The sequence below is a fragment of the Bos taurus genome, chromosome 7 (assembly GCF_002263795.3).
Source record: "Bos taurus isolate L1 Dominette 01449 registration number 42190680 breed Hereford chromosome 7, ARS-UCD2.0, whole genome shotgun sequence".
Taxonomy (NCBI): Eukaryota; Metazoa; Chordata; class Mammalia; order Artiodactyla; family Bovidae; genus Bos; species Bos taurus.
Genome location: NC_037334.1, coordinates 94399313 through 94412182, shown reverse-complemented (window position 1 = coordinate 94412182; position 12870 = coordinate 94399313). Strand labels below are relative to the sequence as shown.

The following is a 12870-nucleotide window of genomic DNA, read 5'->3' as shown; positions in this document are numbered from 1 at the left end:
AGACTGTACATTTCTAGGAATTTATCCATTTCTTCTAGGTTTCCATTTTGTTGGTGTGTAATCATTCACAGCAATCTCTTATGATTCCTCTGTTTCTGTGGTGTTAGTTGTAACTTTTCTTCTTTCATTTCTGATTTTATTTCTCTTTATCTGGATGAATTTGGCCTAAGATTTACCAATTTTGCTTATCTTTTCAAAGAACAAATTCTTAGATTCATTGATCTTTTCTGTTTTTTTTACTCTATTTCTGCTCTTATCTTTATGATTTCTTTTCTTCTACTAACTTTGGCTTTTGTTCTTCTTTTTCTAGTTTACTTAAGTGTAAGTTTAGATTGTTTATTTAATATTTTTTTCTTTTTTCCTGAGGTAAGTTTATATCACTGTAAACTTCCCTGTTAGAACTGCTTTTGCTGCATTCCAAAGATTTTGGACCATTGTGTTTTCATTTTCATTTGTCTCTAGATATTTTTTTTATTTTCTCTTTGATTTATTCAATGACCCTTTGCTTGTTTAGTAGCATATTGTTTAGCCTTCAATTGTTTGTGTTATTTGCAGTTTTTTTCTTGTTCTAGTCTCATATTTGGTGATTGTGAAGGATGCTTGATATGATTTCAGTCTTCTTAAATTTATTGAGACTTGTTTCATGTCCTAGCATGTGACCTATCCTAGAGAATTTTCCATGTGCATTTGAAAAGAATGTGTATTCTGCTGCCTTTGCAAGAAATGTAAATATATTTCTATTAAGTCCATATGATTTGATGTGTTATTTAAGGTCAGCGTTTCCTTGTTGACTTTCTGTCTGGATGATGTATGACTTCCTGTCCATTGATATGAGATATTATAGTTCCCTAATACTGTGTTACTGTCAGTCTCTCCCTTTATACCTGCTAATATTTGCTTTATGTATTGAGGTGCTTCTGTGTTGGCTGCACATACATTTATAGTTGTTACATCTTCTTGGATTGATCCCTTGATCATAATGTAATGTCCTTCTTTGTCTTTTGTCACAGTGTTTGTTTTAAAGTCTGTTTTGTCTGATGTTGGTGTTAATATCCCACATTTCCTTTCATTTCCATTTGCTTGGGAGACACTTCTTCATTCCCTCACTTTCAGTCTGTGTGTCTTTAGATTGGAAGTGAGTCTTGTATAGCAGCATGTACTTGGGTTTTGGATTTTTACCCATTCAGCCACTTTATGTCTTTTGAATGGAGCATTTAGTCTATTTACATTTAAAGTATTTATTGATGGGTATATACTTATTGCCATTTATTAATTATTTTCTGGGTGTTTTGTAGTTCTGTTTTTATTCTTTTGTTCTTTTGTTTTCTTCACTTGTGATTTAATAACTACCTTCAGTGTTATATTTTGATTCCTTTCTTTTTGTATGTGTGTGTCTATTCTAGATTTTTAGACTGTGGTTACCATTAAGTTCATATATAGCAGTCTCTATATATAAATGATTACTTTAAGTTGATGATCTCTTAAGTTCAAACTCATTCAAACAACCTGCATTTTCACTCATCACCCCCATATTTAATGTTTTTGACATCATATTTTACATCTTTTTGTTTTGTGTATTCCTTAATTACTAATTGTGGATACAGATGATTTTAGTTTTGTTTTTTAACCAGTTAATCAACTACCTGTACTGCATATTTGCTTTTACCAATGATATTTTACCTTTTGTGATTTTTATATTTCTAGTTGTGATCTTTTCTGCTTAGAGAAGTCCCCTTAACATTTCTTGCATATCCAATTTACTGGTGCTGAACTTTTTTAGCTTTTGCTTGTCTATGAAATTCTTTATATCTCCTCCAGGTCTGAATGATAACCTTGCCAGGTAGAGTATCCTTTGTTGTAGATTTTTTCCCTTTCATCACTTTGATACACTCATTTCCTCTGGCCTGGAAAGTTCCTGCTAAAAAGTCAGCTGAATATCTGATGGAAATTCTCTTGCATGTAACTAGTTGCTTTCCTTTTCCAGTTTTTAAGATTCTCTCCTTGTCTTTAATTTTTGCCGTTAATATTGTAAGTTTTCTTGGTGAGAACTTCCTTGGGTTCATCTTATTTGGGACCCCATGCAGTGATTGTCACCATCTGCAGTGATTTTGGAGCCCCCCAAAATAAAGTCTCTCACTGTTTTCATTGTTTCCCCATCTATCTGCCATGAAGTGATGGGACCAGATGCCATGATCTTTGTTTTTTGAATGTTGAGTTTTAAGCCAGCTTTTTCACTCTCCTCTTTCACTTCCATCAAGAACCTCTTTAGCACCTCTTCACCTTCTGCTATAAGGTTAGTGTCATCTGCATATCTGAGGTTATTGATATTTCTCCCAGCAATCTGGATTCTGGCTTGTGCTTCATCCAGCTAGGCTTTTCACATGATGTACTCTGGATCTAAGTTTAAAAAGCAGGGTAACAATATACAGGCTTGACCTATTCCTTTCCCAATTTGGAACCAGTCTGTTGTTCCACATCTGGTTCTAATTGTTGCTTCTTGACCTGCATACAGGTTTCTCAGGAGGCAGGTCAGGGGGTCTGGTATTCCCATCTCTTGAAGAATTTTTCACAGTTTGTTGTGATCCACACCATCAAAGGCTTTGCCACAGTCAATAAAGCAGAAATAGATATTTTTATGGAACTCTCTTGCTTTTTCTATGATCCAACTGATGTTGGCAATTTGATCTCTGGTTCCTCTGCCTCTTCTAAATCCAGATTGAACATCTGGAAATTCTCAGTTCATGTACTGTTGAAGCCTAGCTTGGAGAATCTTGAGTATTACTTTGCTAGCGTGTGAAACAAGTGCAGTTGTATGATGGTTTGAACATTCTTTGCCATTGTCTTTCTTTGGGATTTGAATGAAAACTGACCTTTTCCAGTCTTGTGGCCACTGCTGAGTTTTCCAAATTTGCTGCCATATTGAGTGCAACACTTTCACAGCATCATCTTTTAGAATTTGAAATAGCTCAACCTGAATTCCATCACCTCCACTAGCTTTGTTCATAGTGTTGCTTCCTAAGGCTAACTTAACTTCGCACTCCAGGATGTCTGGCTCTAGGTGAGTGATCACACCATCATGGTTATCTGGGCCATGAAGATCTTTTCTTTAAAGTTCTTCTGTGTATTCTTGCCACCTCTTCTTAATACTTCTGCTTCTGTTAGGTCCATACCATTTCTGTTCTTAATTGTGCCCATCTTTGCATGAAATATTCCTTTGGTATCTCTAATTTTCTTGAAGAGATCTCTAGTCTTTCCCATTCTCTTGTTTTCCTCTATTTCTTTGCATTGATCACTGAGGAAGGCTTTCTTATCTCTCCTTACTATTCTTTGGAACTCTTCATTCAGATGGATATATCTTTCCTTTTCTCCTTTGCCTTTTGCTTGTATTTAACTTGGGTAATTTTCTCTACCTGGTCTTCCAGTTACTGATCCATTGCTTTCTATCATCTAACCTGTTGATTCCTTGTAGTGTATTTTTCATCTGTTATTGTATTCCTCATCTGTTCAGACCTTCTTTATACCTTTTAACTTTATGTTAAACTTCTCATATCTTCCAGTTTATTGAGAATCTCTATTATTATTACCTGGAACTCTTCATGAAATAAGTGGCTTATCTCCACCTTGTTTTTTTTTTTTTTTTCCCCCTGAGCTTTTGTCTTGGTACTTCCTTTGGAACATATTCCTCTGTCATCATTTTCATTGCTTCTCTGGTTTATCCTCTGACTTGTCTCTATGTATTAAATAGGTCATTTATATTTCCTGATCCTGGAGAAGTGGCCTTACGTAGGAGATGTAGTCTGGTTGCACATTCCCCTCTCTCACCAGATCTATATGTGTTGGGGGTACTGCCTATATGGGCTGCGTGGGCCCTTCTGTTGTGTCAGGGCTGACTGCTGTTGGTGTGCAAGCAGGCAGGGCTGGCCCTCAGCCTGGTTGGCTGTGAAAGCTGCTGCATGCAGTGGCTGCTTACCTGCTGGTAAGCAGGGCCAGATCCCAGTGCATCCGGCTCTGCAGCCTTGGAGTAGATAGTCCTGGACTGGTTCTGACTTGTTGGTGGGAAGGGCTGGGTCCTTGGGTGACTAGCTGTGGAGGCTGGGGAATTCCCTGGTGCTGCCCTGATAGAGTACTCAGATTTTTAAAACCTGCTCTTTGAACAACCATGGAATCTTGCCTCAAAAATTACCTTGAAATTCCTAAAATTGTTTTATGAAATGGAGACAGTGCAAGGAAGAATGGCAGTAGAACCAGAATGAAAGAGAAATACGAGGGGGCCCAGGTGAGGGGCCTGAGTGTGGGGTGTGTTGAGAATTCTGAGGCATAAACCTAGGCAAGCAGTAATGTTAGGGGAGTAAGCTATGCTTTGATGACCAGACTACCTGAATTGTGTAAGTTAAGATGGAGTGTTGCAGAGAATAGAGAACTAAAATAAAGAAAGCTTTGTAGTACTGTTTCTTTTTGTTGAGTGCCAGTTCAGAAGAATGCTATGTCTGTCAAGATGACAGGTTCTGGAACGAGTTTATTAACTTAGTCAAACAGTAAAGACCATAAGGCAATGAAACAGATCTCACACTTAAGCGGATCTTCTGAATTCAGAATTAACATTTTAGACTCTGTCTAAGAGGGTCTAAATTGGACTGTTTTAGTGGTATAGGAACCAATGAAGGCCTTTTCTCACTACTTAAATAAAAGAGTTTCCTTCACATTTACTGCATGAGTCAGAAGGTGTTATTTTTATCAAATCAATTCCAAAGTATTATTTTTAATAAAAGTTGGCAATTTATGAATTTGAAAGTTCCATTTTAAGTTTAACAGAAAGTTTGGTTTCAAGTAGGATGTATCCACATCAATTTCCTTATGTTCAATGCACTTTTATTCTGAAATTAAGCTTGTTCAATATCTAAGGGAAAAAATGACCTTTAAATTAAACTCTGGAATATTTGCTCATCTAAGATTTCTCAAAGGTATTCCTATTTTTACTTCCCAGGATTGATAAATGCAGAAATAAAAAGTATTCCTTTAATTTCTTCTGCATAGTGAGGGGGGGGAAAGTGTAGAATTAAATTTGTCACCTTCCTTGGATATGTCTCCTAAGAATAATTGTATCTAGGCCTCTAGTATTTTATGGTGGTTACTTGCTTCATAATTTTCAGATATAGAAGAATTACAGTTTTTCTAATTGGTATATAATAAAGAGAAATGATATGGCATAAATTTTTTTGACCTTGTTTTTATACCTATCCTTCTGAAAAATTGCACTTACAGTAGTATAGAAATTAACATTTGAAATTGAAATCTTCATCATTTCTTCCAAGGGAACATTGTAAAAGTACCACAAGACTGAAAGCATGGACTCTGGAGCGAGACTGCCTGTGTTTGAATCCTGGTTCAGCCACCTACTAGCTGGATAATCTTGGGCAGGTTACTTAACTTCTCTTTGCCTCGGTGTCCATATCAGAACAGGAGTATTTCCGTGCCCACTTCACACTGTTATTTTCAGAAAGAAATTAGTTAGTATTGGTAAAGTGCTTAGAACGGTGCCCAGCATATAAGTACATAGTGCATGTTTGGTGTTAAAAACGATGAAGTGAAATAAAGTATACAGGCAACAGAGTGCAGTGTTTAAGGGTGTGGATTCTAATCCCAGCTCCTCTACTTGTTACCTGTGTAAATGTGGTCAGGTTGCTTAACTTCCTTAAGCCTCTGTTTCCTCCATTGTAAAATAATTCCTGAAGATAGTATTAGCTTCTCAGAGTTTCTGAGGATTAAACGGGATGGTCTTTAGCAAGCACGTAGCGCAATATCTGTTTCCCAGCACCGATGGTTACAAATAAGTGTTATCATTTCTGTGCATACTCTGTCTGTGTTCTTGGGTTTTTTCTCTTTGATTCTCCACTTTACACTCCTAGGTCATTTCTGGACCTTCATAGGACCAGATAGGGATTCTCTGAAAGGTGTGGCAATGAGGGCAGAGTGAGGATAAGGGTGGTTGTAAGATAAATTACTTAAGCTCCCATGAGGCCTTGCAGGGTGGACTTGTGTTAGGGTATTTGTCGCTCTCTGTGGTCTGGCCCAAGACTTTATGGGCCCAGAAACCAGAGCTGTCAGCAGTTCTGGAGCCCGTCTGTCCCCTAGAGCTGGGCTTCTATTAACAAAGCTCATATGATTGATGTACAGAACCAGAATGCCAATGTTTCCCTTTACAACGAGAAGTGAAACTGCTGGGGTGTGGTGGCTCGTGTTCCCACCCAAGTTCTTTTTGTGCCTGGAGACAGGCCACCTCTCTAACCAGGCCGCCAACTTACTAACTTTTATATTGGGAGACATAGCTCCTGCGTAGATCCTCAGGTCCCTCAGCTTTCCAGCAAGTTCTCCCTGAAGTCATGTAAACAGGATACCAAATTCTAATCAGAAAGTAACGTAATGGAAAGTAGCACATGGAGTCAGAAGACAGCTGGTTCTCAGACTTATAGGTTTAATGGAATTAAAGGCACATTTATAATAAAAAGGGGCATGCCACTAGCCCAGAGCACCCTATCCCAGCATTTGAGTGATCATGGACTATGCTTGCTTCTGAGGTTGCTTTGTACCTGTTTCATGGTCTAGACTGTCCTCCTATTGGCAGAATCAGTTTAGAGCATGGTCATATCTGAGAATCTGAGACTGGCACATCAATGGGCACATATGGCCTTTGAAAGCCTTAGTTTGTCTCGTACTATATAAAGGTGAAGATTTAAAATTCAGGAGTATTCACGTAACTTAAAAAATTGGAAAAAATATTTGAAAAGTCCAGAGATCTATCCTTCCTGGACCCTTCCTCTATCTTTCCTGGACCCTTCCCACGTGAGGTCTATTCTCTGGAGCCGAGTAGAGACTGTCCCCTGTAGGTGAGGCTTTGGTGCTGCCTTTCAGTCCCGTCTGCCAGGTCCCTACCAGGGCCATGACATTGACTCGCATTCCCCACTGGTAATGTGCATGCCTCGAAGCATTTGAATTCGTATCGTTCTGACAGTTAAACTTCCCTTTCTTATGTGCTCTGACCTTCTGTATTTTTATTTCAAAGGTTTATTCTCAAATGGTAGTCTTATTTTCTCATTTCCAGATTCATTTTAATGTCGGCCCCCCAAACAGCTAATTGCAAACACGTTTGAGTTTGTAAGTCCTAGAGGTCACAGTGATAGAAGACTCAAGTGTAAAGCTCATAGCTTCAAGAAAGTGGATATCCTGAATCTCTCCCCAGGAAATAGGTGACGCTGCCTGCCTGCCTTCTCTGTTTCTAGATCGAGAGTCCTTTCTTCCTCCTGGGTGAAGAAATTAACTACTCTTATATTCTATACTTTTTAAAATGCTCTAGATATTATGTGCATTGAAAGAAAAATAATAGCAACATTGTATTTACAAAAGTGATAAATATGGATGCTTGGTTTACAGATGTATTTATGATGGAATTTCTTTAAGAAATAAGATTATTTTTAGCTTCAATATTATAAACTATTAATAATCAGATATAGGAAGCTTTGCCATTTGTTATGATTCTTAAGAATTGCAGGCTTTTTGGTAACTGTCTCTGATGAATTCAGGAAAATGTCATCATATAATTGGATTATTGATTGTGAAAAGAAATTAGCTTTTCCAAGGAAGCATATTTCTTTTCCCAATGAATAACCTGCCCCTTAATTCCTACTAATCTTCTAAATAGGATTAATTTATGAGTGATCTATTTGGAAAAATAGATTTGCTTGAGAAAAGAGAAATATCAGTTGCAGATCTTTCTATATCTCACAGGTCTGTACTACTACAAATTTAACTACTTGGTATTTTGAATAATCCTTAGGGTGCAAGGTAATAACATATTCTCTTCTCTCTGCTTCATAGCATCTTGTATAGATCTCTTATAATAACAGTTACTCCATCTTAATTAAACTCCTAAATTAAATAATGAATTACCACCATCTCTAGCACATGGTTATTTCTCCGTTTCATCATCATCATCTACTTGTAAGTTTCTTTCCTCAATTAGACTTCCTATTTCTTGATTATAAGGATTACTTCAAGTGTGTTCTCTCTCAAAGATTGCTTCAAGTGTGTTCTCTCTAACACAGTGTGGGCACATAGCAGATACTCAGCAATTGATGAACTGAACTCATCGGAATAGGAGTTCTTCTCAGATCCCTTTTAGGTGTGCATTCTGACATTATTGTTGGGAATGCTTCAGGAAGAATGGCTGAATTTTCACCATTCTTTTGACTCAAGAAATATAGATAAGTAACTGAAAAACAATAAAGTTTTAAATTAAAAAAGCATAAAATTTAAAAATAATAAACCACTAAAAGTATTATAAACAATGATAAAACAAGCTACACTCTGAAAAGTGATTTCTGTGGTTTATATAATGGACAAAAGAGTTGAACTGTAGTATATGAAGACCGCCCAGTAAGTAAAAGAAAAACAACCTATTAGGGAAGAGGCCAATAATAATTAGATCAGATGCTCAACTTCAGCAGTAATTAGGGAAACCAAAATTAAAACCCTGAGATTCTATACCCGTCACAAACAAATGACAAAAATGTCAGAGTCTGGAATATCAGTACTGAGGAGATAGTAGGAATCTAGAGTAAGAAAGACTCTTGTACATTGCTGGCTGAGTTGTAAATTGTCGAATTATGTTGGGATCCAGTTTGACAGTTTCCAGTAAAGGTGCAGTTGTGCATATCCAATGACTCTACAATTCTGTCCCCTCTTATTACAATCCTGTCCACCTCTAGAGAAGTTCTTGCACATGTACAAGAATTAGAGTAGCTTAATAGTAGCAATAGGGACTTCCTTGGTCCCTATAGTTGGGACCAGTGGTTGGGACTCTGTGCCTCCAATGCAGGGGGTGCAAGTAATGACCTCTGGTTGAGGAACTAAGATCCCACATGAAATCATTTTTAAAATTAAGAAAAATAGTAGAAATACATTAGAGATAACCTAAATCTACCAATAGGGGAATGGTTGTATGAATTGGAATGCTATAGAGCAATTAAAAAGATTATATTATGTAGAACTATTAATACATAAAACTTTAAGATAATGCTAAGGAAAAAAACAAAACTAAAAATTAAAGCATCTACATGTCATGCTACAATTTTATGAAGCTTAAAACATGCAAACAAGTATCTTATTTATGGATAAACACATGTTTGATGGAAATATAGAAAAGATGCATGGGAATGATAAAAGATAATCCTATAGAGTGTTTACCTAAGGAGGAAATGGCGTAGGCAGGAGCATATGGTGGCTTTAATTGTATCTGAAATGTTTTATTTCTTCCAGGAAATCTGAAGCAAATTTTGCATTATGTTAAGGTTTTCAAGAGAGTCAACAGACTCTGTAGGAGGTTTAAGGTATCAGGATAAGTAGGCTTTGAGAATAAAATAGAGCAGTATACTCACTGCCTGGCAAACGCATCAGTGTGTCAGCACTATGTAAATTCCAATCCTGGTTAGCTTTACTAAACTTGAAAAGCGCCTGACTCCTGTCTCAGACTGAGTACCATTAGCTGTGTGATTTTTAAGGAAGGAATACTGTGGAAACCCAGGGGAATACAAAAGCGTGGGCGGGACCTAAGATAATGTGAAGATTTTTGAGGACTTGATCGAGCCAGAAAAAAACAACCAACCAACCAAGGTTTAGATTTTGTACTGGAGTGGGTAGTCATTTCCCTTCTCAGGGGATCTTCCCAACCCAGGGATCAAACCCAGGTCTTCCACATTGCAACCAGATTCTTTACCATTTCAGCCACCGGAGAAGCCCCAGTTAGGAAAGCAATTCTGCCCAATTCAGAGACCAGGAACCTTTCACTGAGCAAATAATAGGCCAGTTTATTTACAGTGATCCAAGACTAACTAAATTAATGTAAGGCATATTATTATGAATATTTGGCTGTCAATATGTTGACAGTTGAATAAATCAAAGCTATATTTTTATGAAGTCAATAAAAGAACTTTCAGGAAGCCGAGAAAAAAAAATCAAAGACCTTAGCTGATCTCAGAAGGTGCACTGGAGGGCCTCTTGTAGCTTGCTGTGGGTTCCTGTCTCTCTCTGCCCTCTCGTTGTCTCTCTCTTGACATATCTCCTAGCCACACTGAAAAATTAGATAATGCATAAGTTTGGACTGATGAAGAATGGAGAGAGTGGTAGAGAAAAGCACTCTCATTTCTGTTACTTTGCTTTAAAAAAAAAAAGTAAGAGTAGTCCATTTAGAGTAAGAATAATGTAGTAGAGAAATATAAAATATCAAACTTATTTCATTTTAAAGAGTAACATGTTCTTTTCAGTTTACCTAAGGGGTATATAAATTCACTTTCATTTTATGAGTTTCATGCAATAGGTAATAAACAAAGTGAAATGACTGGCTTTCTCCCCAGTCACTCTCTTATTTCACATCTCTTTTCCTAGACATAACCATTTGTCCACAGTTGGTGTGCAGTCATCCTGGTCCTTTTCTGTTACTTTGCATGTAAAAATTTATGTACCCATAACTGGGATAATGTATTTTTCTGAAACATGTTATTTCCATTGAATGTCTTTTAGGGAGTTCGCATGTCAGTGCATCCCAGTTCAGTTCAGTTCAGTTGCTCTGCTGCTGCTGCTGCTAAGTCGCTTCAGTCGTGTCCGACTCTGTGTGACCACCATGAATTGCAGCACGCCAGGCCTCCCTGTCCATCACCAACTCCCGGAGTTCACTCAAACTCATGTCCATCGAGTCAGTGATGCCATCCAGCCATCTCATCCTCTGTCGTCCCCTTCTCCTCCTGCCCCCAATCCCTCCTAGCATCAGAGTCTTTTCCAATGAGTCAACTCTTCGCATGAGGTGGCCAAAGTACTGGAGTTTCAGCTTTAGCATCACTGCACTGAGATAACATTAAAAAAAAAATTAGCTACATAATGTTCCTTAGTATACTTAACTCATTATTTAACACTTCAACTCCTCACGGCCTATTGCAGAGTTTCTGGTTTTTTACTACTACGAAAAATTCTGCAGTGAATATTCCAGTACATCCATCATTACCGCAAAGGGCAAATGTGATTTAATGAATGGCAAGATCTAGGAACTACAGTAACATTGTCCAGAATTTTCTTTTCTCATCTTTGTTATTTTTCTTGGGTTGGCCTCATTTTCAGACAACCTTACTTTGTGTGGTAGCAAATAATGTCAACCAGCAGTTCCACACTTACCTTCTATTGACTTTATAGCCTCTCTGTCAATATCAGCAGAAGTGCAGGGGTCGGCTCTTGCTTCAGTGGCTTGGGTCCTGTGTCCATTCTTGACCCTGTCACTGTAGTTCTGTGGATAATTTATACCAATCAGTCAAGCCTGCGTCATGTGCCCACTTGTGGGGCTGGGTCAGCATAGTATAAACCACACGGATTGATAAGGAGGGTGGAATGGGTGGTTTGCTAGATAAAAATCAGGATTATGATACTAGAAGGAGGAGGTATGTGTGCTGCTCAGGCAAATATATAATTGTCACTACAAATGTCTCATAGATAGTGTTTTTTTTTTTTATATTTTTGTGAGTAGAAGATAGACTTACTAATGGTATCCAGATTTATGTCATAGGACCAGAGGATTCTTATAAGTATCATTCCAAATCTTTGCCAGAGTAATGAAGAAACAAGTCTATTATTTATATTTAATATTATATGTGAAAAGAAAACACATCATAGATTAAGGATCATTAATACCATGAAAGAGAGCTTGTTTTTCAGTTCAGGAAAGTGTTACTGAATGTATTTGCTAAATATTCAGTGATAATGATAGATTGTATCAATGACATAATAGGTACCTAGTCTTGAAACACATTTGTCAATACTCTATTGCCAACCCTAGGACACGACTGAGCGACTTCACTTTCACTTTTCACTTTCATGCATTGGAGAAGGAAATGGCAACCCACTCCAGTGTTCTTGCCTGGAGAATCCCAGGGACGGGGCAGCCTGGTGGGCTGCCGTCTATGGGGTCGCACAGAGTCGGACACGACTGAAGCAATGTAGCAGCAGCAGCAGTGCAGGTTCTATATTTTATTTACTCATTTATTAGACAAAGTTTATTAAATTCTGCTATGGACTGGTCACCATGCCAGGGGCTGGGAATAAAATACTGACTACAACAAGTTCCCTGCTCTCGGGTTTCTTTCATTCTTGTTAGGGGCCACAGACTATCAATAAGTAAATAAACAAAGAAGACAATTCCAGGTTGTGATTTACCATGAAGGAAATATAAAGAACATGAGATGAAAAGTAACTGGGGAAGGTCATTTCAGATAAGGTGGTAAAGGAAGCCTTCCCTGAAGAGACAACATTTGAACTGCAACCTGAGGACTGAGAATGAACCCCAAATTCTAGACCTATGTTATGCAATATGGTAGCCACTAGCCATGTGTTAGCCATTGTGTATGCAAATATAGCTAGCTCAGATTAAAATGTACTATAAATGTAAAATAGACTTTAGCTCCCCAAGGCTAGTACAGAAATTGTAATTAATTTTATATTGATTATAGTTTAAAATGATATTATTTTAGATATATTAGGATAAACATTATTAAAATTAAGTTTACATGGTACTTTTCCCTTTTATAATATTAAAATGTTTAAAATTACATATGTGACTCATTTTATCTTTCTGTTGAACAGTCCTGGTCTACTTGCTATTTGATATGCATGTTTTCATCTTTTTGTTCTTGCTGATGGCAGTTGAATTTATGTGGTAGACTCTCCTCCAAGGATCTAAGTCTATAATTATTGACTGAAATGTCCAAATATAATAATTCAACGTGTGATCAAATTTAATACAGCTCAGAGTTAAGATGTCTTGGATGGTGGGGAAAG

General features: G+C 37.4%; 1 protein-coding gene across 8 annotated transcripts in view; it reads left to right on the top strand.

Annotated features, from left to right (window-relative positions):
• The window catches only part of MCTP1 (multiple C2 and transmembrane domain containing 1), a 1071916-nt gene that overhangs the window by 180249 nt on the left and 878797 nt on the right, over positions 1 to 12870 (top strand). The window lies entirely within an intron of this gene.